This window comes from Pseudopodoces humilis, chromosome 5 (assembly GCF_049639895.1).
Source record: "Pseudopodoces humilis isolate 2021_Gansu_Grassland_sample_001 chromosome 5, ASM4963989v1, whole genome shotgun sequence".
NCBI lineage: Eukaryota > Metazoa > Chordata > Aves > Passeriformes > Paridae > Pseudopodoces > Pseudopodoces humilis.
In genome coordinates this window covers 53,486,562-53,512,255 of record NC_142204.1, presented here as the reverse complement: position 1 = coordinate 53,512,255, position 25,694 = coordinate 53,486,562, and the positions used below count along the sequence as shown (strand labels likewise).

At 39.3% G+C, this 25,694-nt stretch overlaps 1 protein-coding gene and 1 long non-coding RNA gene across 7 annotated transcripts in view; both read right to left on the bottom strand.

Moving 5' to 3' along the window:
- Positions 1-25,694, bottom strand: part of PLXNB2 (plexin B2) — a 249,058-nt gene that overhangs the window by 125,619 nt on the left and 97,745 nt on the right. The gene's annotated exons all lie outside the window — the stretch shown is intronic.
- Positions 2,343-9,961, bottom strand: LOC148184351 (uncharacterized). The gene is made up of 3 exons (XR_015772521.1): positions 9,877-9,961; positions 5,014-5,287; positions 2,343-4,883 (listed from the first exon to the last, which is right to left on the bottom strand). It is a non-coding gene; the product is annotated as an uncharacterized LOC148184351 (long non-coding RNA).

The window sequence follows — 25,694 nt, the reverse complement described above, 5'->3', positions numbered from 1 at the left end:
GTCAGCCCAATCCCAGGCACAGTGTCATCACCACAGACAAAAGAGCCCACACATCTGCTTCCTTCGGCCATAAAGGTTTGCTCCAGCCTTGCATTGATAAAGTACTTGATGGACAAAACTATGGCTTAAATATTCCCCAGACCAGGAAGACTTTTTAAGAAGCAGCACTACCTCACACCAGTTAAAGGGAAAAATGATCTTTTGGCAGAGAAATGCCCTCTATTCTGCTGGGTTTGGGCCCCTGTGGCTACAGAGCTGCATGGAGGATGTGTGAACTGAAAGTGATGTTAGGAAGGCAATGCCGTGGTCTTACTGGCATGAAACCTATTTTGTACCCTGTGCCAAAAGAGCTCCTGACATATTATGGTCTGGAATTCATGCATACCTGTATTATGCCTATGGCCAGTTTTGATTTCTGGGTCTCAGCAATAGCCAAGAAACTAGAAACAAATTGTTTTGCCTCTACTAACAGAGTGTCACAGTGAAATGAGATCCTGGGTGAACGCAATGATTTTCCCCTCTCTGTAAAGAAGTTGCAGTTTTTCTCAGTATTTCCTCTCTGTAGAAATACTGTGCTAAGAAACCATTTGCACTGAAGGACTCGAAGCACCCCATGGCAAAGCTGTCTCTAATTGGCATGCCTATCTGCCCATCTCACCCAACAAAAGAAAGCATTAATCCACATCTTCAAGAATTCAATAGTCATTTAAGCAGAAGGTCAGGTACCTAATGGGCTGTCAAGTTCAGGCTGTCTATCCCTCTGTCTTCCTGGCTCCCCAAGTTCCCAAGCCTTGACTGAGGGTCCTCAGGAGCTGGGTACTCTGTTTTCCTGCCAGAGCACTAGGGAGGATAGAGCACAGGTGACTGCTTTGCACATTTAAGTTGGGATGACATATTCTGGCTTCATTGAAAGAGAGAGGGGGGGAAAAAAGGCAGCCAGGAAAAGATATACAACAAGGCCTGAGAAATATACTAAGGATGCTGTTTGTCCTGTATTACTGGCACACCTCAATAGAACGTGAATATACAGCCAGCAGTCTGCATCGGGCTTTTTGATACGGACCTTATTATGACTGCTGCAGTTTTAGGATACCTCACAGCAAGGATAACTGTGTGTAAACACTGTGTGGCATCAAGTAGTATTAAATATTATATAGAATATATATATACTACTATATATGTATATAATATAAATTAGTATGCTTAGTAGCATAGTACCTTAGTACTTTAGTAGTACTAAAGGTAAAGAGCATGATTGTTCACATTTCCCAGGTCTTTTTCAGTGCCATGAGTTATGGAGTGAGCTTGAAGACTACAGTCTGGAATGTAGAAACATTGCTACAGCTCCCAGAAATTTCCAGGAGGTACACAAAGAGGAAGGAGTCCCTTCCAGATTCGCTGGGACACAGCCCACTGCACATATTTGCTTTTGAACAGCCTCATAAAACCAAAACATTTTTTTCCAAACAGATCACAGGTCACGTAAGCTTCCCAAGGGATATATTGGTTACAGATGTTTTCATGTAATAAAATATTCCACTCAACTGCAGTATTTCTAACTGATAATGCTAAAACTAAATTACCCTTGTCTAATGGTTATGTCCCCAATGTACTCCTTACCATGGTAAACACTGGCTCATTTGTTACCGTTTAGCCACATTTTTTTTTTTTTATATGAGCATGCTACTAAGATAATGTATTTCAAGTTTGCAAGAACTACTTCAACTTTTCAATAATATGTACTTAAAATTCACTCTTTTCTTGCATACTTCCAGAATAAATTATACCTCTAAGTTTCAGCATTATCATATAAATTTGCATTTAAAAGTTATCTCATTCTTTAAACATGAGTGGGTCTAATAATTTTTCAAGATTTAATTCTTGAACTTGGAATATTTAAGAAAAATAACTCAATTGTCTGAATGGTATAATACTAATAATGAAACATTCAATTTGATGTCCTCCTGGCAGAGTTGTTGGGAAAGGTCATTGTGAAAGTATCTCCAAAATGATTGAGTAGTTCAAAATATTAAAAAAAAAAAAAAGAAAAAAAAAAGGAAAAGGAGAGAAGGAGATAATTGTCTCTATCTAAAATATGCTTACAAGATAGCTCTAACAAGGATGGCTACAAAGAAGGAAGTAAAAAAATTTTGGAAAGGGAACTTAAGTAGTCTTTGACCATAACAGGGAGCCTCCCTCAAACACGGGAAGCTCCTGCAGTTGTATGGGACTACATCTCTACGAAAACTACCACCTCAGCATTTTGTGAAAGATTAGATAGTTAGGCTTGACATATTCATTCATTGCTCTCCTTTTGGATCATCAAGATCCTTATGCTTGGATTTCAAATACAGAGATTAAGAGCAATGGAACAAAGTGACTCTTGATGTCCTATAACTGTTCTATGTAGCCACTTTACAGACAAAGTCAACCTAATCTAAATACATTTCAGGAAGACTGGAAACAGCAGGGGCAGAGTATCCTCTGTGGAGGGAGACATAAGCCACTTAGCACTACTGGCATTATATCAAAAATAGAACCTGTCTATTTTTAAGAAAATGTGGGAGTTAGCAAAAATTGGAAGTAGGCTGTCTAGACTTGATTAAAGAAAATGAATTCCTCAAACTTCACAATGCCATGATCCAGGTATTCACTGCTTTAATGCTAATGTTCTATGTTTGGTAAAATATTGTGTCATTTCTGAGCTAAATGTAGTCACCAACCTTGATAAGCAATTTTTGCCGTTATCTAGCTTGGTAAAGAAAAACATCACTTTGTATTGTTGCAGTGGTCAGAAGCATGCTTTAATGATGTGGTATAGGGGGGAAATTCGGGAGCATGTCCCTGTACTCCTCCATCCCAACTGAAAGGATAGTTCAATCTGCAGCAAATCACTTGAGGAAAAATTTAATTCAGATTGATGGAGATGCATTTTAAACACAACATAGCTGAACCTGACTATAGTGTTTGGAAGAGTAGGACTTTGTTTTGGTTCCGAGCAACATGCCAAGAAAACTTTACTCACATGACATTTTTACCATAGTCCTGCTTATCTGCCTATCACTCTACTTCTCATCATCATATTTGTTTAACTGTAAATTTATTCTGAAGCTGATGCAGTAATTAAGATTGCTCCATGTACAGGAGGCAACAATGGTTCTCTGATGGCTCTGGCATTTGGGAAGGAGGTTATGCAGCACATGAAATGCAAAGTAACAGCTCTGTTCTGTAGCTCAAGATAACATCCAGGATAGGAACAAAGCAGTGCTTTGTGACAAGTCATTTGGTTTCTGAAAAAAGTACAATCCAGTTTTTCTAAGCAGATCCTCTCACACAGAAAACAGAAGCCTGATCTGAAGACACTTGAATTTTTTAACTGATTTAACAATTTTTAGGGTGGTATGACTAAACAGAAGTAAGAGCAGTGATTTTTGTGCAGTACTGACTTGAAAACTCCCATGAGTCTTGGGAACTCAAATACTCCTTTCCTCTTCCCTTAATGAGCCTTTAGCATGGTAATCTGGTCTAACTAGCTTCCTGGAATCAAAATCACCTGGATGCAGAAGTGGAGCTGATCTGCCAGAACTGCCCCCAGGAGCTGCGTTCCTGTTGAGCAGCAGGACGCTGCCCATCAAGCACTGGCTACCACCATACCTTCCATGAGCACCCCTTTTCCCTTGTTATTTTTGCTGGCTGCCACAAAAAAACCTCAGCTAGCTGGCATTACTCCCTGGGCAGAAAAATCTCTATTTATTTTAGTGCATGAATAATGTGAATAGCAGGAAAGAGCACGAATAAAACAACCTAGAAGCTCATCTATAACAGGGGATGTGAGCAAAACAAAACTCTTGAGAGGTTCTGCAACTCCTGACTCACATATGAGTATAGAGCTTGAAGGGTGAAAAGTTATTATTTTAAATCCATTTTTGGTATATTTTGTGATGTATTTTTCTTGCCCTAGTTGTTAAGGACAGCACCCAGAATGCATAGCTAAGATGTCAAATAGTGTCATTTTTCTGTTGCTCATCTTCCTCCCTTCCCCAGCCCCTTTACCTATGCAGCCAATACCATATTCAAAATCACACACTGGCTCCCCTGAATTTTTTAGTTTTCAAATAAATGCCCAACTAACTCACCCTTTACTTTAAAACATTGTATGCAGCAAAATGCTCCAATTAAAAATGGAATATTAATTGAAGCCCAAAGATTCTGTTAAGGCAAGTTTCACAAATCCTAAAAATAGAAATGCATTCATAATTTTTCCCTCATTTTAATTAGGCTTTTTTTTTCTGGCTTGAATTTAAATATCCCTCTGCAGTATCTTCAACTGCATTGCAGTAGTAGGAATCCTGCACACAACACAAGAGCCACAAGATGAAAGATGACTTGCCTTTTCCATTCTTTCTCTGAAAGAGGAGCATGAAATGGAGGCATACATCCCACAGAACAGAAATATTGCAGTTAAATAGAAGAAGCTTCAGAGACTGAGACTCCCAGAACCAAATGAAACTTCTACTTGATTTGTGTATAGACAGATCTTGATCCTTCTCTAATCTATGGTCTTAAGTGATGTGGAAGAAAACAGCACAGTGGCAGTCAGGGTGAAGGTGATATAACTAATGGTATAGCAGCCAGACTAAGGGCAGGTCAGCTCAAAGTGAGCTGAAAAATATGCTCTGTGTAGCTCTTTGAATGACATTACTTATAACAGTCACAGAATGCAAGGTCATGCTTCTTCAAACACAGGTTAAACTTGTAAGGTGGTGAACTAATCTGGAAAGCAGTGACTTGAAGGATGACTTCAGGGCCGCGGTGAGCCGCAGCTAAAACTCTGACAGGGATGCAGTGTCCAAGATGATGAATGAGATCTTTCAATACCTGAGCTAGGGGAAGACAGAAAGCAGAAAACATCATCGTAGCACTTCAGAGGAGCACTACTAGGAACAGACAAGGTTGAGGTTATCCAGGTCGACTGGGTAGTAAGCAAAACAATGCTAAGTAGCAGTCACAGACCTCTGCCTGCTTTGCCTATGCTGGAGCCGAGCTTCCTCATGCTACTGCAGTCCTGGCCTTCCAGTCCTGGCCACAGTCTCCATCTTCCTTCCCTCTTCCACTGTTAGATCAACAAGTCCAGATCTTCAGTGTGAGCCCATTCTATCCTCACTCCTGGAGCAGCAGAATTTCAGTTTCTCTTACAGTGCTGAGAGGCCTAGGACTGGCTCAGTCACTTTATTACTGAAGTGATAACAAGCACATGTTGACAAATTGGAAAGAGTTCAGGGTGGAGCTGAAAGAAAGAGTCAAAGTCAGGGAAAGATGTCCTAAAGCAAGAGCCAGGAGTAATTCAGTCTATTTATTTGCACAAAGATAAAGCTCAGGATGGCTTGATCACAATTCATAAATACTTAGGTTAGTTAGAGACATTTAATAAAGGGCATAAAAAGACAGAGTTGAAAAATGGAACTTTGAGATAAAATTCAGGCAAAAAATGAGGGAGAAGTGTTAGAAATGAATGCAATTAAGTCACTGGAACCTTTCATATTTGCATGCAGTAAATTTTCCATTACCTAAACTCATTAAAAAAAAATAAAGAGAGAAGCGTGATTTTTAAAATTGGTATTATCTAGCTCAGGCAGAACTTTCAGGCTAAGTGGGGAATTTGTACAAGAGTATAATACTACTAGCTGACAAACTAGAGGAACACTGTGTTATAAAACCCATAAGCATATATTTATTTCTTGAGTGGGCCTACAAAACCCAGTATTTTTCTTTATCTGCTTTAAATGGATGCACCAGTTTTGCTGAACCCAATCTGAACTTCGAACTTGGGCATTCTGCCATAGGTGTGGCACACAGCCAGTTTATTTCTCTTCAGACACTGCGAAGAAGCAAATACCCACAACTGAGTTCAAGTGAATGCAGTGGATTTGAAGGCAAGATGCACCTGAAAGTTTTCAAGCAGCTCCTCTAATCCTGGAGTCTGAAAGCACTGGCATACTTTCCAGGGGCATTTATAAACCACCTTGGATTGTTCCAGCATGTGGGATTAGATGGAGGGCAGGGATTCACCATCTAGAGCTCCTTAACCCTGGCCAACCAAGTTATGCTAAGCAGGACCGTGAGGAAGGTATCTTACCATTTAAGCACTTTTTGGCTACAAGGCAAATATTTTCACCAGGGCTGTGACACAGAAGAACTGAGCAAAGCAGGATAGCCTAAGTATGTCCAGGTATGTTTAAGATAGTTAAATTCTGTACCTTTAAATCCACTGTGAAAGTATAATACACTTTTGTCTAATAAAGGAATTGATATCCAAGAAACGATATTATGCAACGGCAGCATTTCCTAGGAATCAGTGAGCTTTAGGAATGATGCAATTGTGTGGTCAGGAGACAGACTTAAAAAAGACACATTCCCTCCTCCTCAGCTCCTCTGATCAATTGTTTACAAATCCATAGTCCTTTTTTCTCTCTACCACCATGAGAGGTATTTACTGTTTTTATGATCTCAGAATGGAAAAGTATTAATCTGAAACTGCAGCAACTATTGCTTTTTCTTCTCAAATCTGTCTGGCATTAAGTATAATTACATAAATAACTGGAATGGCAGAAACAGACAATTACTGGCTTTGTATGCGTATTGGAAAAGCTTATACTGTTTTTATCATGTCTCTCAAATAATGGGTATCTTCCAAGTCTACTGTCAAGAATATTGCTTGCTGCTTTAATGCTGATATGAAAATAATCTTGTAAAAAGTGAGAGGGTCTTTCCACATACTTTCCACCCAGAAAGATTACTTAAATAAATGGTTTAACCTGCTATTGACCTAAAACCTAGTTGCATAAACGTTTTAAAAATTATTATCCATCCTGAGTAGATAAAAGTAATCTAGCAAAGTCAAGGATAACATAGGAAGTCCCTTAATGACAGCTGCATTCTCTGCAGCCTCTATTAGCATATGTTTTTTCTACTGGCAAAGCAGATTGAAATGAACTATAAGAACACATGCATGTGGTAGCTCTTTCTCTTTTGTAAAAGACTGGAAAGAGACAGATACATATAAAGAAAGAGTGAAAACCTGCAAAGAACTCTTACCATAAGAGCCCCAACTATTTTTGCCTGTTTTTTCATTGTAAACATTGCTATACCTTCTTTTTAGAACACGTAATAAAAATTACCGAGACTACAAGGAAGTTAAATATAAGGGTTGTGTATACCCATACCTGAGCTACCATCATCCCAGAGTCAATAAGAATGAGTGTATACAGCATTTGCTCCAGTGTGCTGAACAAATGCTCAGAACCAGCTAAGATAATTAATTTGGTATGGTTAATCTAGAATGCACTGGAGACACAGGCACTCCACTCCAGTGTGCTTATCAAGCTCAAAAAAGGCTATCTCAGGAAGACTGACAGTGGCTTTACCTACTAAAAAGTCGCCTACTTTTAATATCCTGTGTCAGCTGGCATTGCAAGAGACTGCTGCACTCCATGGTGTGTAATGAGAAGAGTCTCTCGAGCGTCTCAACTTTCCTCCCCTGCAATCAAGGCAGTGATGCCAGATGCAAGTTTGGAAGTCTTCAGCATTTTGTCTGATAGCATAAATGTTATGTTTTTTCATGAACAGCAGTCATCTGGTCTGCTGCATGCTTTCACCACCTGCTTATATCAGGCACGTAGGATGGGATGCTTGTGCTTCAGTGACCAAGCTGGCAAGTATCTAAAGCTTTAGCTGCTGCAGGATCATCCAAACCTTTGGGTTTGTGTTTTTTTTTTTTTTTTCAAACAGATCACACTTCTGGCATTCCTCTTCCTCACTTGAAGGAAATATCCTTTTCTACAGACCCAAACAGAAGCCATGTGGTCCACAGCAGCATGCTGGAAATGGTTAAGATGCTGTTAACATTACCCATGCAACTTCAATGCGACACAGCTGCCCCAGGAGGTGTTTCCTGGCCATATACCTGCCCATGTACTGCAGCACTAAAGACTTACACTAAAGACCATATTTTCCATACATATAGATCTTTATCCCTTCTACTTCCTTTGGGACAGGTCTGTTTGGTTTTTTTCTAAAATCATTACTAAATTCATAATCTCACAGCCACACATATTTCCACTTCCTGAAGTGTTAAAAGAAAAAAACAAACAAGCTCTTGATATTTCTGTCAATAAAGACAGACTCAGGATCAAAGAAATGAAAATGCTAATTATGGTGCACTCTGTAACACCTCTCTCCTGAGCCAAGTGCTCTGATTAAGTTAACCATCGTGCTAATTATAATAGTGTTTAGCACAGCTGGGGCCAAAGAAAAGCCATCTTCTACCAGAGCATGGTTGCTGGCCTCAGAATGAGATCAAGCATATGTATACTGTAATAGAAACTTGCCTACAATTCACCAAATAATAAATTTTAAATATTCAAAACCATGTTCAGTTTCTTTTATCACTGTAAAAAAAATGTGGACATTTAAAAAAATTGATGTGGTTTGTTTATTTTTTGACATGAAAAAATGCTGGAGTCAGAAGCTTATTGCACAGGAATTAAGTTACTGTCTCCTAAGGGAACATAGAGCAAGATAACACATCTTTGCAATTTAAAGGGAAGCCCACTCTTCTGCGTTTTCTAAGTCAATACCATACGGCTGTGAAGTATGCCAGTGATGAGAGAGGAAGGCCACCGTACTCTATACTTTCATTTAAAATGGAATGAAGGAGCATGCAATTACTGGCAAAGCCACCTGCCACATTTCAGCAGCACATTTGGATGGAGAATGGGGATGATAGTACGAGTGAAAAATGTCATCGGAATGTAAGTGAAAGTTAATCCTTCCCACCAATTCCATAGAGGAGAGAAAAATATAATAAATCAATAAATCCTTGCAGCTCATAAAATTGTATCTTCAGTGGATGCTTACAATCCTTGTTCCACACAGCATAATTGGAAGATATTTTTAAATGGTTATGTAGTTATAACCATATCTTTCATTCATCACTTCCCTCCTTGAAGAACTCATCAGCATTTAGTGGCAGTACCTTCCGATGCACCTGCTTGAAGGATAAGAACTACTTACCATGAAGGAGCTAAAAGGTAAGAAAATTGCCTTAGATTCAGTATCACTCCTCAAAATGGCTATTTTGTACTTGCTCAGTCTCCCTGAGACTTTGAGTAGCCGCAGATGAGCAGACGGTTTTTCAACATGAATTCAATCATTAACTCTGAATTATACAAGTCATCTAAACACAATGAGGCAACTAATGCTCCTGAGTGGATATGTACTTTCCAAATTCCAGGCATGTTCACAGTACTCCTGTTTCACTGCACAGATACAGTAATCACTGACACCCTTATTATGGGCCACCTTCCCATTCATTACTCATACATTGCATTGGCTCACTTAATTATATACCCACACATATATATTTTAATAAATACAGCACTGTTTTATGCAAATTGATAATCTGAGTTCCTTACTGTTTTAGTAGGGTGGTAAAGGCTTAAGTGAGTTTAATCCACTCTCTGGGGAGAAATGCTAATTATTGCTCTGGTTTGGAAGGTAGAGAGAAGAGGTTCCTCAGAGGGAAAACCCAACAAATTGGCTGAGATATTCAAGAAGGTCAAAACGTGGGAACAGCACCCTTGAGAGGGTGAAGACTGTGACACAGTGGAGCATTTTTAAACCTCTTGGGCAGGAGTCAGTGCTGTTTCAGGGGTTTGTGGACCCACTAAGAGGGTTCATGATGAATTTCAGTCTGTCACACACATTAAAAAAATATAGCAATAAAGTGAAAATTAGGGCATTTTAATCCTCTTCTTTTTCACTGACATCCTTGGATACATGACCCTGTGACTGAGTATAATCCCATCTGTCTCTCACCTTCCTGGGAGTCACAGATCCTTCCAGATGTGTCTGCTTCACTCCAGCACCCTGCTCTGCATTCCCTTGTATGGGTGAGGGAGATAGGTATGGCAGGAAAAACAGGGAGGGAAAAGTGATCTCTCATTATCTCCCAGTCCCTCCCTCTCTCAGCTGCTAATTAGCAATGGCCAAACCCTGTGGAAAGTATTACAGGGTGTAAGCAGAGAGTACAACTGGCTGGTGAAGAGCAATGTACAAGACTGGTTATTTGGCACTTAGGACACTGCTCACTGCTGCACATTTAGGGTGACAATACCACTTTATTTTGTATATCTCTTCCAGTGCTTAGGTAAGCACGAACATTAATTCTTACTTACAGTTTGCATTTTACAGCAAATTAATTTCCACTCTATGCATGCATACATCTAGGCCAGGTGGAGAAAAGATTATGCAGCAGATACTCACGTACCATGGTGACTGCATAATGGGAAAAAATAGTGGAATAATAGAGGAAGCAGAAGACTAAATTGCATACTATAAAATATTAAGACAGATAGTTTCCTGGGAAGATTTTATATGGGTGTTTGCATTGCCTGCTCCCAAAATATTCAGGAACTACAGATCAAATCCTGCCATTACTTTTCCTATAACCCATTCTAAAGCACTAAGAACCTGTCAATAGAAAGTGCAAAGCAAAGGAAACAGATCTGCTTTGTTTCTTTTTACTGAGTTTTATTAAAACACTGTTTTTTGATTGAGAAAAAAATGTTGCTGTAAAAATCAACACTGTTATATACTATCTAGTTATCTCTTCATAATAAAGTAATCAGAGAAGCTATGAAAGCATGGTCACCATAATATTTGTATTTGTCTGAGACTCAGAATATTAGTTACACAAACTTTAACTCTTGAAATAATAATCAGCTAATGATATGTGCTTCACTTGGGAGTCAAACACTTAAACTAAAAGCTGATGTCTGACAAACTGAAAGTAATTTCACATTGAAGTAAATTAAATTAATTTCCCAGATGTTGCTATAAGAAGAGACTCTAGGAGATGGAATGAAAGGATGCATTCAGACACTTACCATAAAGCTCTCAAGAAGGAAATATTTTAAAATGAAACTGTGGAAAAAGGAGAAATAAGAGGCAGGAAGTTTACAATCCCACTGACAATCTTCATCAGAGAGGATTGTGGCTGTGTCATTTCACAGGGAGTGGTCCACATTTGTGTGTGGGAAACCCTAGGCAAACACTAGAGTGAAATCTGTCTTGTTCTATGGGTGTTGGGTAGTCAGAACAAGCTGCCCCTCCCTTCTGAGTAGGAGAAAGAAGATAAAAACCAAAGCCTATCTTTAATACTATTTTGTTTTCAGTACCTTGCTTTGGCAAATCTCAAAGTACACCTAGGATCTGAAAATCCCAGCTTCTCCCTTTAAAATAGGTTTTCCACTGCAGAGAAATAGATATAATTGACTTGGGTAAATGTCAAAAGCTAGCAGCATCCTTGCATGAAAACCCTCTGGAATACCTTTCTTTCCCTTCCTACCCGATTACTGCCACTCCACTGGAATAACATATTCTACCACATCCCAAATTGAGTAGAGAGCCCATAGGTCTGGGAGAACAAGGAGGAAAGGAACTTTACAGTTTGGGGGGATTGTATAACCAGATCCCAGAGAAGCCTATCCGCCCAGCCCTCTGCGCTGTCAGTTGCAGAGACACACGCACTGGGTGCACAGACCCAGCGCTGCCCGCACACCAGCCACGAGCACTCTTCCTCCCACCCAATCCTATTTTTCAAGTTCTCTGTACATTTATGTCTCAGCAGTTTCCTCATCCAGCTCTTCCTCTAGATTCCTAGAGGTGCTTAGGTTACTATTCCCTCCAAATGATGGTTGTGTGAAAGAAAAAAATACTCTCTCCATATTTGACTCCAGTTTCCAGTATCCCACACAGATCAGGGTGCTACAATATGGGTTTGCAAGGCTTGCTCATATTGAAATAACTGGCTATGCTTACCTGTTTCATTAAGGTAATATTTTCCTTAGCTACATTTTTTTTTTAATTTTTGCATGTTCCACTACACTATTATCCAACAAATTAGAAAAAATACTTTATTTGAAGTGGTGATTACGTCAAGTTTATCTTCTTATTAGAATTACAGATTTTCTACAATTTACTTGTAAATCTGCTTTAAAGACCAACTGATGTCAACTTTTCGTGCTAGACTAAGAAGAACATCTATTCCATTTTCAGCTGGTGACCAAGGCAGTATATCAGAGGGGAAAAATCCCAAAAATACTTGAGAAATGCAAGGGGGTCCAATTTTTAAGGAAAAAAACCCACCTTAAAGTCTAAAATGGAGAACAACTTTTTAGAGAAGAACTTATAAAATCCGACACCAACAATAAACTTTGACAGTTATGTAAAAAGCTCTGTATTTTGGTGGGGCTGTTACTGCTGCAATACTGACTGGAGATTCTTGGGAGATATAGTGATTTTGTTCTCTTAACATTTGAAAGATTGAGAACTTTCTAGATTTAGTAGCTACAAATGGAGCATTATAAAACAGATTGTAAACTTCAGATGTATATTTCAAAATATTTTGGTAGAAAAATTGAGACACTGCTCTATAAATACCTTTCCTGTTTCACATAATCTTTCTTTGGGTATATCCAGTGGTATAGCAGTAAAAGCTAAACCAAAACACCAGAATATTACACTAGCCCCTCCCTTTAACTGCAAAATAAAAATAATCCTGACCAACTCCCCTATTTTTAAATATATAATGCAGTGAGAAAAACTATTCCAGGTGAAGCCTTCACCAATACCTCCAACTCCATAAATATCAGCAATCCTGGCTGGTAGTGCAGGTTCCTTCTGTGAGACCAAACTCCTGGCCAATACTCATTTGTTTCACATTACTCAAGCATAAATGTGAATTACTGGGGTTTGAAACAAACCGTATCATGCTGACATGGCTCACTTCAGTGTTCCACAAGGGGATGGAGGGAAACAGCCAAAACATCCATCCTGCTACCCCTCTTTCTCTCTTTAAGACTTCTGGAACATTCCTCAGACCAATGCATCCAGAATTTTGTCCAAATTGAAATAACTGCTCTGATCCATTTCTTAAGAAGAAAAGCTAATCAAGTGACAGTGGGTGCACCAGCTTTTTCTTGGGGATTCTCTATTAACATGTTTCATCAATGAAACAAACCACATTGTTTCCAAATATTTCATTCTAGAACAGCAGTTCAGCAGAACAGTTACAAGCCATTTTCTCTAATGACACCTGAAGCTGAAAAAGTAGTTTTGAATTGGAGGAACACACATAGGCATGCAGAAAAGAGGACAGAGGACAACAAGACCCCTAAAACATTTCTCAATACTACGTGAATTGTTCTGTTATCTTCAAAGTATGGAACACTGGTTATAAGTGTGATTGACTCTTAATGATGGTTTGCAATGCCAGTACTCAATGAAGTTAAGCCATATATCAAAATACTCACTTTTGTCATTCTAAAGCTTCTAAAAAGAGGAGGTCCCACACCCATTTAGGATAATAATGTTATTACACTGTCTCTTCCTCACTATCATAATTTAAAATGGATGAAAATAAATCCCAAAGGAGGTTGTCACTGAGAAAAACTGAAACTCACAAATTTATTTTCTTTTAATAGTGGCTTTTTTTTGGGGGGGTGGTGGTGTTTGTGGGGATGCTTGTGTATGGATGCACTCCCTCTCTTATAGAATAAGGGGGTCCTCTGAAAGTTGCTATGAGCACACCATTGGATGACAAGGTGACCTTTCCTTGGTAAAGGAAAAAAGAAAATTTTATTCCCTGGTACCAAAACCTATAAATGCATTTCCTTGCTTTTCCTAGGCTATACAAAGTTCATACACGTAAAGGGAGAAAATTACTGTCAGATAAGAGAAAGAAGAAGGAAAGCAAGAAAAAAAAATTGAAAACTTCAGTGAAAACTTTAGTCTGGACAAACAAGGGACTCATTTTTACCTCTAAAAAGGTTAAGGTCACCAGACTAGTGCTCACAGTTTCTCTCTATGGGAACAAAAGAATACACCACAAAGCCAGTACTGCACGTATCACAATTGGCAGCTGGCTTGAAAATGGTTGAGTTCAATTGACTATGAAGAATGAATTACCCTTATGTTTGAACAAAAAAACCCTCAACCTGATCTCACCAGGCAAGAAGCACAACCACATTCCAGGCACAATGTGAGACAGCGAACAGAAAGTGAATTTCAATTTATTCTGCGCATTTGAGCACACACAAAAGCCTATATGGTTCTCATTAAAATGAAGGATATCTTCAGTCATCTGAAGGAGCACAGGATGATTTAGATTCTTACTCCCATTCAGAAGAAATAACTTACCCTCCTGTTTGTGCTTCCTCCTGATCTGCGACTTAGGTCCCTTATACCACTTTTCATATTTATAAACAACCACTGGTAGATTAAAGATCTTCTCTACTCATTCCACACTCTTTTTTTAATGGAAATTTCTTTGACAAAGTGCAACAAAGTATTCTCTCTGAAAGAAAGAGCACTGCCGACACACACCACTTTCAGAGAGGACATTCAGATGCAACTCCTCAAAGTTGACGTAGATTAGCTTAAGAGTGTTCTCAAAAAGGAGCTATAAACCTTGCATGAAGGGTAGCTTTAGTGGTGGCAGAGGTTTAACAAGCTCATTCATTAATGACCAGTGTCTTTGGGGTGCTTTGGTGGACCTTCAAGGACCAGGTGTTTCTGCTGCAGCTTTTCTCCCTGCTTTTCATGGTGTCTGGCACATTTTCCTTGCATGCCACTCTGGCCAGTGAGCTAGGCTCACCCACCACACCCTGCTGAAAGGACAATTATGAACTACAAAACAGAAGGAACAGAATATATGACAAAAATTAATTCACAGGATTATCTTTTTTTGCACTCACAAGCTTCCTCTTATGTATTGCTGCATGAAAAAGTGACTGCAGTGTGAGTACACGCAAGGCAAATGTGGTGTGAGATGTTTCATCTGCACCTTGTGTGGGACCAGGCCAGGCAAACAGAGCCTGAACAAAAAACTTCATAGAAAAATGAGGAGAATAGGTATCTATTTAATATAAATTAAGAAAATACACTGAAGGATTAGAAGAGGGCTACAATTAAGGAGTTCCAACGCAATCACTTTATTGTGGTGTTTAGACCCCTACCTACGCAAGGCTTTCCAAGCTAGAACTTAGCATGCCTTAGAGAGGCTACTGCTTGTGTTTGACAGAGACTACCAAACACTTTTTGAAATGTTATGCAAATGAGTCAGAAGGGGCTGAGAGACAGCAGGATTCTAAGAATACAATGAATTAAACATAACCGAAGTGCACACAACAGAAATCAAGAAACAGACCATTTGCATCAGCTGTAGGTGTTTATGAAAGAAAATTATGTCAGTGTTTGTCATGTTACAGGACCCATTCTGTCTTGATTTGTAATTAAAAGGGAAGCTTAATCCATATAGCTACTTTAAAATTATGTACTTAAAACTTAGGCAAAGTGTTTTAATTTAATTAAAAGCCAGAGATCTGATTATTTTGCAGAATCTGAATCTTGAAAAAACCCTATAAAATCAAATGAAAATTTGAAATTCTACTTCCCTCCAGCAAGCTTAATTCAAATGCTATTACTATGTTTTTGCTGTGATATCATCTAAAGACAGGACAGAAAGGCTGAAAAAGAGTGCTTGACAAGAAGATAATTAGTCTTAGTTAAGTCAGAAGCTACCAAGAATTGCACTCCTAAATATTAAAGAGAACATTAACTTAGTAGCAAATTTCAACAGGAAGTATTTTAGTGCTTACAGCCTGCAACAAAATAATTAAGAACAAAACATGCTATAATAATATCAATTCTCACTGGAAAAGTGCTTTAATGGGCACTTTTTTTTTTTTGGTTGTTTCTCTAATAAAAGGATAAATATCTTAAATATCTAATAGCACTTATGTGATATTTAAGATTCTGGAAAAAGAAACCTTAAATGAAAGTGAAAGGAAACGCCTGGATAGAATTTGTCTCACCACTTTAAACATCCATTTTTCATTAGGAGAGGCAATAATGGTGTCAGTGGCCACATTGCCTTAAGTTCACACTGCCATTGTGTTCAGAAAATTATTTTGCAAAATTAGAATGCCCCCTGTGAGTGACGAAGATGCATTAGGTCTCTCCTCGGGAGTTATATATGAGCTGTATATTCCAGTGATACTACAGGAAATCCATACTCTAGACAGGCCACCATAGCCAAATATGTGCCTTGCAGCAAAACAAAACAAAACAAAAAAATCAGAACAAAATCAAAACTAGAAAATAAGATCAGTAAGTGTTAAGTAGCAATCAAACCACCCTAAAAGATGTAGGGGAAATACTGAGATACTGTGCTGACCACAGCACATTTATTCCACTCTGGAGACTGAGCCCTGGCTCTGGCTCTGTCATCTTTACAGCCTTCATTTACCTCCATGTGGGTTACTACAAAAGGAAAATTGCATTCCAAAAGGTGGAGATTTTTTTGGTTTTTGCTGGTTTGTTTGTTTGTTTTTTACTTGTTTGGTTTTTTGTTTTGCTTTGGTTTTTTCTTTTTTTTTTTTTTTTCCTTTTTAATGAAAGACACTACTGCATTGCTTTCTCTTCCCCTAGCAAATAGCTCAGTGCTGGAATGCAGAATAAATGTCTCAAAGACTCCTCTGTGCTGGAGGGCTTAACAGAAACCCAGCAGTCTCAATATAAACCAGATGTGTCACAACAAGTTTTGGGGGGAGAAATGTGCTTGCTCAGGGTCTGAGAGTGCTCAGGAGGGACTCTCTCTTACAATACAAGCACAATAACAATTAAGGAAGGTGGGAGTAGGCTCAGCAAATATTTCCCAACAGGACAGATGCCTTTCTTTAAAGCACCCCCATCATTCATTCTTCTTTACATTCTTTAACAGGGCCCTGATGAGATATACACAGCATTCAGCTTGTGTTAAATAAAACTTTCAGAACAGAGAAGGGCCAAGAACCTCAAAGGCCTTGAAGCTTTTCCACAAGGGCAAGCAGGGTAAAGTATGTGATGATTTTGCTACAAAAATCTGGAGTATTCTCAGGTTGACTACGATCCTCAAGCTGTTTTGGCCTCCCCAAAACAAGAACACAGAAGCCAAATTTAATCCTGGGTAAGTACATCTCACTAGCTCCACATAATTCTGAATTATTTTCTTATGACGTAGCCATGTAAGGCACTTAAAGAGTATGTGCCTGCCCCAAGCAAGCCAAGAATCTCATCTAGAAGCAATTAGGAGTAGGCAAGTACTTAGGGAAATTAGTCATTAGTTTGCAAATCCAGACTCAGAGAGTCTCTCAGTTACAAGACTCACTTGGGTTTAGTTTGCTCTGTTTTTTAGGGTTTTTTTCCCTGCTTTTTTTTTTGCTGAAAGAACATAGGGATAATGCTGTGCAGTAGCAGAAATTTGGAAGTATTTGCATAGATCATCCCACAACAATCAATTTTGTTAAATGATGTAGAAGTAAGAAAATGTTTGAGAAAAAAATATTTCTAAATGAAACAGAAGAAAACAAAAGAAAAGCGGAATAGCAGGAACATTCAAAAGAAAAAAAAAAGTGGAAATCCAGGGTGTAGACAGATGTCAGGCAAGAGAAAGGAATGGAGCAGGGAAAAAAATAAATTTCTCATCTCCCCCTCTGCCTACAGTTTCAAATTTCAAAATAACATGCAAAGGAGCTCTCTCCCAGACAATGTAACAGGCACAGAGACCCACCTGTACTAGGCAATCTCTGCCTCCAAAATCTCTTTACACACATTTCAGGCCTAAAGCATGGACAGCAGGCAATTAGTAAATGAGAGCTCTGTCTATAGGCAGGCACATTCCAAATCCTGCAGTCATATGATGCAAATACACAAGTACAGTAACGCCAATGAAGATGCTAAATGAAAACCACCTGTGTTGCAGGCTGAACTCGACTTTCTTGCCTCACATATGTCTATGGACTCAGCATTACCACATCATTCTACTTTTGCATAAAGGGGAAGCTTGCATAGATGCTAGCGTAATCCTGGACGAATCTAGGGGAGACCTGTGGTTTCCCATGGGATCCTGAGCCTGTCTGTGGGGTTCCTATGTGTTGTGGTAATGGCACCTACATCATAAACTTGAGCAGTACTCTCCTACTGGCCAGGATCCCTCAGCCTGCAGCAGGTTATAAAACGTGGAACAGTCCATGTGGTGTCACAGTTGGAGCTTTAAAAAGGCAGGTATGGCTGTTCTGAGTAATTGCTGACCAAGCAGGCACAAGAGCCTGTCTGCCAGGAGGAGAAACTTCTATATTTGTAACATTCCTTATCTATTACTTCACCTAGGAGCTGAGACCAACCAAGCGTGATCCAGGCTGTAAATGGGCTAAGGGAGGGGCCATGTGGATATGATGGAGGCAGGAAAAATGATAGGTCTGGGAACAGCGGCCAGAAGCCCACACTGGAGCACCAATGGTGGTGCCACCACAATCCAAGCTGCAGGTTTTAGAATCAGTCAGGCACCAGCTGATGTGCCCTACTGATGCCTGACATGGATGGGCACACATACTTTGGCTCCAAGTCAGGCTTCAAGCTAACTTCATCCTTTTTTGTGTCAAGCAAACTATTTGTTTGGAATTGATGTGGAGGGAAAACGGCAAAAGAGACGGAAGCGTTTGGCACTGTCAAGCATGCACGGATATTTCATGCGCTTCTTAAAGGGCACGCTCGTGCCTTGGCATGCCAGGCAGCTCAGTGCTCACTCTGCAGAGCTGATCCTGATACACACTGAAGGATGAGTGAACAAAAGCATGCTCAGAGCATGTGGGCTGAGTGAGCAGGAGAAGCACATAAAACGATTTTGGACAGGTCCTGGCATTAGGAGATGTAAAAGGTCTCCAGCGAGGAGGTCACACACCAAGCTGGGACATCCACACTCACTCCTCATGCTGAGGACATGATGGTGACAGAGTAGGTCCCAAGAACTGGGAGCAATATTGTGTGTGTGGGGGGGAGTCCTTTTCAGATCACCAGTGCAATCCAAACAGCAGGGAGTGGGGGTGTGTGGAAGCACCTCTCTGCTCTCACTCCCCCACATATGACACATTTTGAGCAACTCAAAAGACACTTACGGATGACCTGTCTGTTGAGACAAATATATCATAGATGCCCTGTCAGCAGCCCAAGAAGACTGCCTCCTATTATTCCCGTCTGTGGGCAGATGACAATGACATCTTTTGGGAGACCCACTTCTGGCATCATCTCAGCGAAATGAATTCCTAAAGAAACAGCTCAGCCAGGCAAGACACTTAGCTGCCAGCTATTCAGGAGGATTACAAACTTCCTAACCAACTTACAAGTGCACATAGTCAAAATTTCTTATCAATGAGGCTTGATGTAAAACTAAAGCTCAAACAACATGAATAATGAAAGAAAATGACTTGTACTCCTACACTCAGCAGGGCCTAGGGCTTGGACTTAAACTCCCTTTTCTTCCCAAGGCTCTGTTTCTCTCCCTTTTGCTCTGTATCCCAGAATGGGTTATATGGTTTTGCTCTGCCAGAGTACAGCATCTGTCCTTACAGCTTGTGCTGCAGTACAGAGGAGAAGGTGGAACCATTTTGCAGAGTTTGGAAAGATGAATGCTAAAGGACTCCATTAAACAAATATTGCAGCAGGCCTAAAGAAATACTAGCAATTATATAGCAGCAGCTGTAGCATCCTGGTGCTGGAAACCTGAAATACATGCACATACACATGGATGGACAGACGCATGGACACATTCTCCCAAAAGTTCATTTTAAGACATGCATCTTGATGACTTGAACCCCTCCAGCCTGAGGGTCTGAAAAATCAACAACAGGAAGAAATATAGACAAGTGTCACAGCTTTCAAGAATGCCAGTCTGAGTATCCTGCAACCACAGTTTTCCAGCTGATCTCAACTATTTTGGTAACAGAGTGTTTGACCAGTAACATTTTGTATGTAGCTTTAGCTTAAACAGAGCCTGAAGTGGGTGGACTACTAGAGCAGAAAGAACCAGCAGCAGAAGTTCAGGACAGTAAATTTGTGCTAAAAACAACAACTGCAAACTATGTACACTAGTTTTTGCGTTGTTCTGGTGTTTCTTTGCTAAAAGGATTTATTTGCTTATGTGCTACCATATTCTGGGCAAGAGTAAAGCATGAAAAGAAGATTACAAGTAAAGGAAAAGTGAAATAGGAAGTTGAAAAACAGGTAAAACTGGATCTGAACAGTTTCACTTCATTACAATGGAATTCAGCCCATGGCTGGAGGATAAATGTAGGTAGCACTCTTCTTTTCTAAAGAAGAAAAATACCTAAGCCTGTCTTACTTAAGGAATTAACTTGTTGACTTTTCATTCAGTCATTCAACATTTTCTCAGTCAGACAAATGAGTTACTACAGGATGTTTGGAAAACTGACAGAGTCACATCTTTTCCTCTCTGTTTAAATGGAATTATTATTATTATCACAGACATCCAGAAGAACTCAAAAGTCCCTGTATTCTTTTAAAATTTTCCTAATATAGTTTGGGTGACAAGGCAGCAGATGAAAGGAATTTGAGGGAGGGATGTGCTTTGTAATATTACATAAGGCCACAAAGAACCATTAAAAAATAATTAAACTGTCATAGCAAGTCTGGGTGCTCCTCTCAGGTTAATTTCACCTATAAAGGTCTCCAAAACTAAGTCAGAGCAATACTATGTAGCTGGTTGAAGTCATAATTATCTGCCTGTGACAGCTACACTGCAGCTTTTCTAAGCTTCACCTGGAACACCTTATTCTATACCAAGCCTCTTGCAAATACAAAGCTATGAGGTTTCTCATACTGAATTCTTATCCTCAGAATAAATCAAAACAAACAAGTTTCTGACCAAGTAAAATTGGAACCTCTATTGCCCAAGCTGAAAATTATGGCAGGTTTATTTTTTTCTGCAGTGACCACAGCAAACTCTTTCAAAAATAACCCCCTGCAAAAGTCCTTGTATAAAAAAATGTCATCTCCATTTTGTGTTCTGTGATAAACAATATTACTAGAGCTCTTAACAGCTTAAGTGGGAGGGTTTTCAAAAGAAGCTGTTTTTGTGGTTATTACTTGCCAGAGTATTTTTAGAGAGGGGAAAGCCCAAAATGAAAACAATGACCTTCCAAATAAAGCTGCATCAGAAAGACAACAGGAGAATTCAGAAAAGACCAATCAATCACAAATATCTTCCAAAACAGAGGTTTCTACAAAACTGCAGTCAAATTATTGAAGTTCAAATTATGTGTCTCTATGCCAGCCACTATTAGGCAAGTAATTCAAAAAGTGCATTTTAAGACACCTTCTTCTTGTTTTTCTCATCCTTGTCTCTCCTACTCTCTAACCAAGTGAACAAACCATGAAATTATCTAGCTCCAAATCAACCCATCCATGCAATTACCTCACATTCCCCTGCATAGTTTTATTGCCTAGCAGAAGTAAAATTAAAAGCTTTACTTAAAAGTTTGAAAGTTACTAAGAGCCTATTTTACAGACTGAGACAAAATAGTAATGTTCAAATGTATAGATTTCATCACTGATTGAAGTCTCTCAGTATATTTGAAAAGGAATAAATCAAATCCACAAAGTTATTCTGTAAGCAGGAATATTTTAACCTAACCAAGACAGAGGATCTACTTCTCCTGAAATAAGGGTCCTTTTCTACTATTGTGCATAAATACAAGCAAAACTTTTGCAGATTACATTAGACCATCAGCAAATACAATTTACAAATGAAGAAAAAATCCACTACCACCACCACCACAAAACCCCCAAAAACTTGCCAAGGTGAGACCTGGGAACCTAGAAAGTATGTGAGATACAGCATCCTTCAGCCTTTTCCTTTCTTTCAAATGAAACCACAGCACTAAATCACACACAGGGCAGTTGAGAGAGAGGACTGTCTGTTGGTATCAAGAGTGACTTCCCTGAGCAACCTGGTGTCATGCAGTGAGGATGGTGAGAACAGCCCTCTGCTCCAGAGGGACTTTGCAGGCTGCAGGCACAGCCAGGCATGACAACGAGCAACAGCTCTACAGAGGCAAGGTCACAAGTTGATTCAAGAGGTGGAATGAGGAAACACAGGATGCAGGCAGAGGTTTTGCAATTTCATGGGTGGCTGAGATTTCCCACTGGATTCCATTCTCTCCTTGCACTGAGGAAGAGCCATGGATCCCCCACCCACACATTGAATAGCTGCTCAGATTAGAGGGTATTTCTTTACTTCATGATCTTCATTTTCCATGGTTCTCTGGCACAAAATCTGTTTAATTGCACATTTGTAGAAACAGAATATTGCTCCCATTAGAGAGAAGGAAAAACCTAATGAACCTCAAAAAAGCCACACAACCAGAATATACCCAATTCCATTTTAAGATACAAGACGTGTAAGATCTAAAACATAAAAGACACTCATTTATCAGGAGACATACTTGATTGACTACATTTTTAAAAACACCAAACCAACTCTTTTGTCCTCAAGGAAAACTTCCTGTGAGATGCAGACACTATGCTACACAGGCATTTGCTCTTAAAAACTGTCTGGGAAAGTACTTTTCAGTAGCTATACAAGCTCTCAACAAAAATAAGATCAGCTTGCATTCTGGAGTTGGTGAATGATTAATGTAATTTGAAATCTAATCATAAACCCACTGCCACTTAAACATTTTAATGGAATTGACAAGTAGGACATACATGTTCATCTAAAGAACTTCAATGCAGCACCTTTCTGCTGAGAAAATCTGAGTTTTGAAACAGAAAAGGGAATACATACAAAGACTAGTCTGGAGGAAAAGAAAACATTTTAAGATGAATGACTGAAATGTTTCCTACTGCTGTTTCAAAAAGAGATTGTTCAGTTGATCAAATAAAGATGTAGTTTATTTTAAATACCACGGCGTATTTTGTTTTTAACCTGTAAGTGAACTGTATCCTATGTTCTCTTCTACTATGTAATTATGATTAGATTAGATGGTTTCTTCCAGCAGTGGTTACGATCTACCACATTCTTTGAGAAACTAGTGGCAGAACCGGTTACAGGAGGGTAGGGGAGTGGGGATTCTGTTGTTAAATGGCAGGAAATACACCAATAAGGTGTTTACCTACTGGCTTTACACCTGAGATGTTAAAATTGCTCTTGAAGCTCCAGTTCTTGTGTGCTCAGCAGGCAGAGGGGTGAAAGCCACAGCATCATGGCACGAGCACACCAAGCAGGATAAAGAGAATGCCAGTCTGAGTATCCTGCAATCACAGTTTTCCAGCATGATCATGCACAGTTGCAGATGTAGAAATGGGGAGGAATTCCTGCCAACTATTTCTAAATAAAGAGAAAGACAGAGGAGTGTGAAGGTCACCTTCACACCAGGTGCTCCAGCGGAAACAGAAGTTTAAATCCACGCAACAAGTGAAAGCAGCTTCTAAAACCACAAACAAACTTGAGATATGGTTGGCACATATCTATGTATCAGGTCTGCTGTGGAGATGACTTGTGATCTGAACTAAAAACATGGACAGGTATTGTGTGTTTTACACCCAATAATGTCCTCCTTTCCCTTCTGCACCATGAGATCCTTCATTCCAGAAACCAGGGAGTTCTGACCCAAGTCTGGCCGGGGTCCTGGATACCCTACGGCATCTGACCATGTAATGATCTATAGCAACATTTAATTGGTTACATGTTCAGCACAATTCAGGAGAGCAGCATTGCCTTACATAGAAAAGGAGTTCAGCACATTTTTGCTGGTAAGGCATTTTACAGCCTTTGGTATTAAGCAGTAAAGGTGCTTAACTTGGCTTGGAACATACCCATTTGAACATTATCAATTAATAAAGCTGTGTCGACTGAGAAAGTATGGTCATTCTCCAGCAAGAGCAACTGCCAAATGAAATGGGGGATCAATTAATGTGATGCAATGCTCCTCTCAGGCAACTCAAGAGCACTAAGGGGCCACGTTTCCCCCAGTGTTTGAAGAGATGTGAACAAGCATAGCTGGTACTGTTGTTTTGACCTGGTGTCTCCATGTTCTTGCCCTTGAGTCAACATGCATCTGCAGGAGTTGTAATTTCCTGCTATAGGAAAATAAATGAGAGCATCCCTGACTGGAGCATTTCAATATCCCCTCTCTGAGAGGAATGAGGACAATGTGGCTGGTTTATAACAATGTGCTATCTGGTAGGATATGCAATTTGAAAGATAAGAGCATAAAGATAGACAATAGACAGAAGAATGAAGAAGATTTAGAACAAGAGGCACTTGAATAGTAAAATGACGAGATATGAGCATGAACTTAAAAAAACCCTCACACCAGTACACACAGGAATGAAAAAATATATGGAAAGATACTTTCAGTCAAAAAGGACAGACTTTACTTGATTAATTAAATTACTGCCTACACTTCCCACCCCCTTTCCTTCCCTGTCACACCTGCTATGCTGTATCTACACTACATGTCAACAGAACAAAATTATCTATTTAGAGGATTGTTCACCTATCAGTTTATTTCCAGCTTCCACAAAATATGAGGGATCTTGCTAAGAATTTCAGAAGGGACCAGGATAGAAGGCTTGACATTCTAGAAAATTTGCTTCAGTCTCTCTTCTGACACTCACCCACCCCTGCTCCCTGTATATTTTACTGGAAAGGGTTCTTCTAAAGATTTAGTTGGCATCTACAAATCTAGCTATTAGACATTACTCCAAGAAAGTGAGGCTCATTTCTCTTGCAGGCACAACATTTCTAATTTTTCCCTACTGTGTTGTATGCAGGCAGAAAGGTGGAAAACAAAAAGCTTTTGCTTGTTTCCCACCTCTCAACTCTCACGGGTGGACTGCTCCACAAATAATATGCATGGAGTTTGTGAGCATAAGCTATTGGTTGCACCATGAATTGGCAAGGGTCACTCTAATCTGGATAAAGCAATTTACAGCTCTTCCGCCTGTGAGATAATGAGGTCTGTAGGTTTAAAATTATTTAAGTGGGATATTTACTCCTGACTAACCTATGTCCCTTGATAGCAAAATATTTTCCTTGTCATCCGTAAAATTAAAAAAAAAAAAAATCATACATTGATGAAGAAAGCATGTTTTGATAAAAGCTGTTCATCTAAGTGAGAATAACTTATATTGTTACCATATTTTGATACTACATCCTCATAAAAAACATCTAAATATTTCTGGATTCTGATCTAGTACAATAAATTCTTCTAAATCCTCAAAGGTGAATCTGGAAGATCAACAAGGTTTTTCTGCTTACCTTAATGAATGCCTATAAATAATGAAGGCAGCTTATCCATATGTGCACTGGAGGGACTGTCATCCATCAAGCCAATAATATAGGGTCAAGCAACATCCAGACATTAAATTAAATTCTCTTTGGAGAGGATGCATCAGCTTTTGTATCTCCTCTCTTGTAAGAAACATGGCATCTTCCCCACTGATCAGCAAAGGAGTTGACAGGAAAATATTCTCTCAGCAATTCAGTATTGTTAGTAGAGCAGCAGAGAGAAGAATCATGGGTTTGCATAGGCAAAAACTAGCCAGAAATCTCTTGGTAGAAACTGATATGCAAAGCAACTGTGAAAAACAGAGAAGATTGATACTGAGAGTTTACAGTCACACTGAGTTTTAGGGACAAAGCTCTCCATTCCCCAAGGGCATTAATAAGACACTCAAACGGCATAAGTAATGCATTGGAATGCTGCATAAAATCACAATATTTTTGAAAAGTC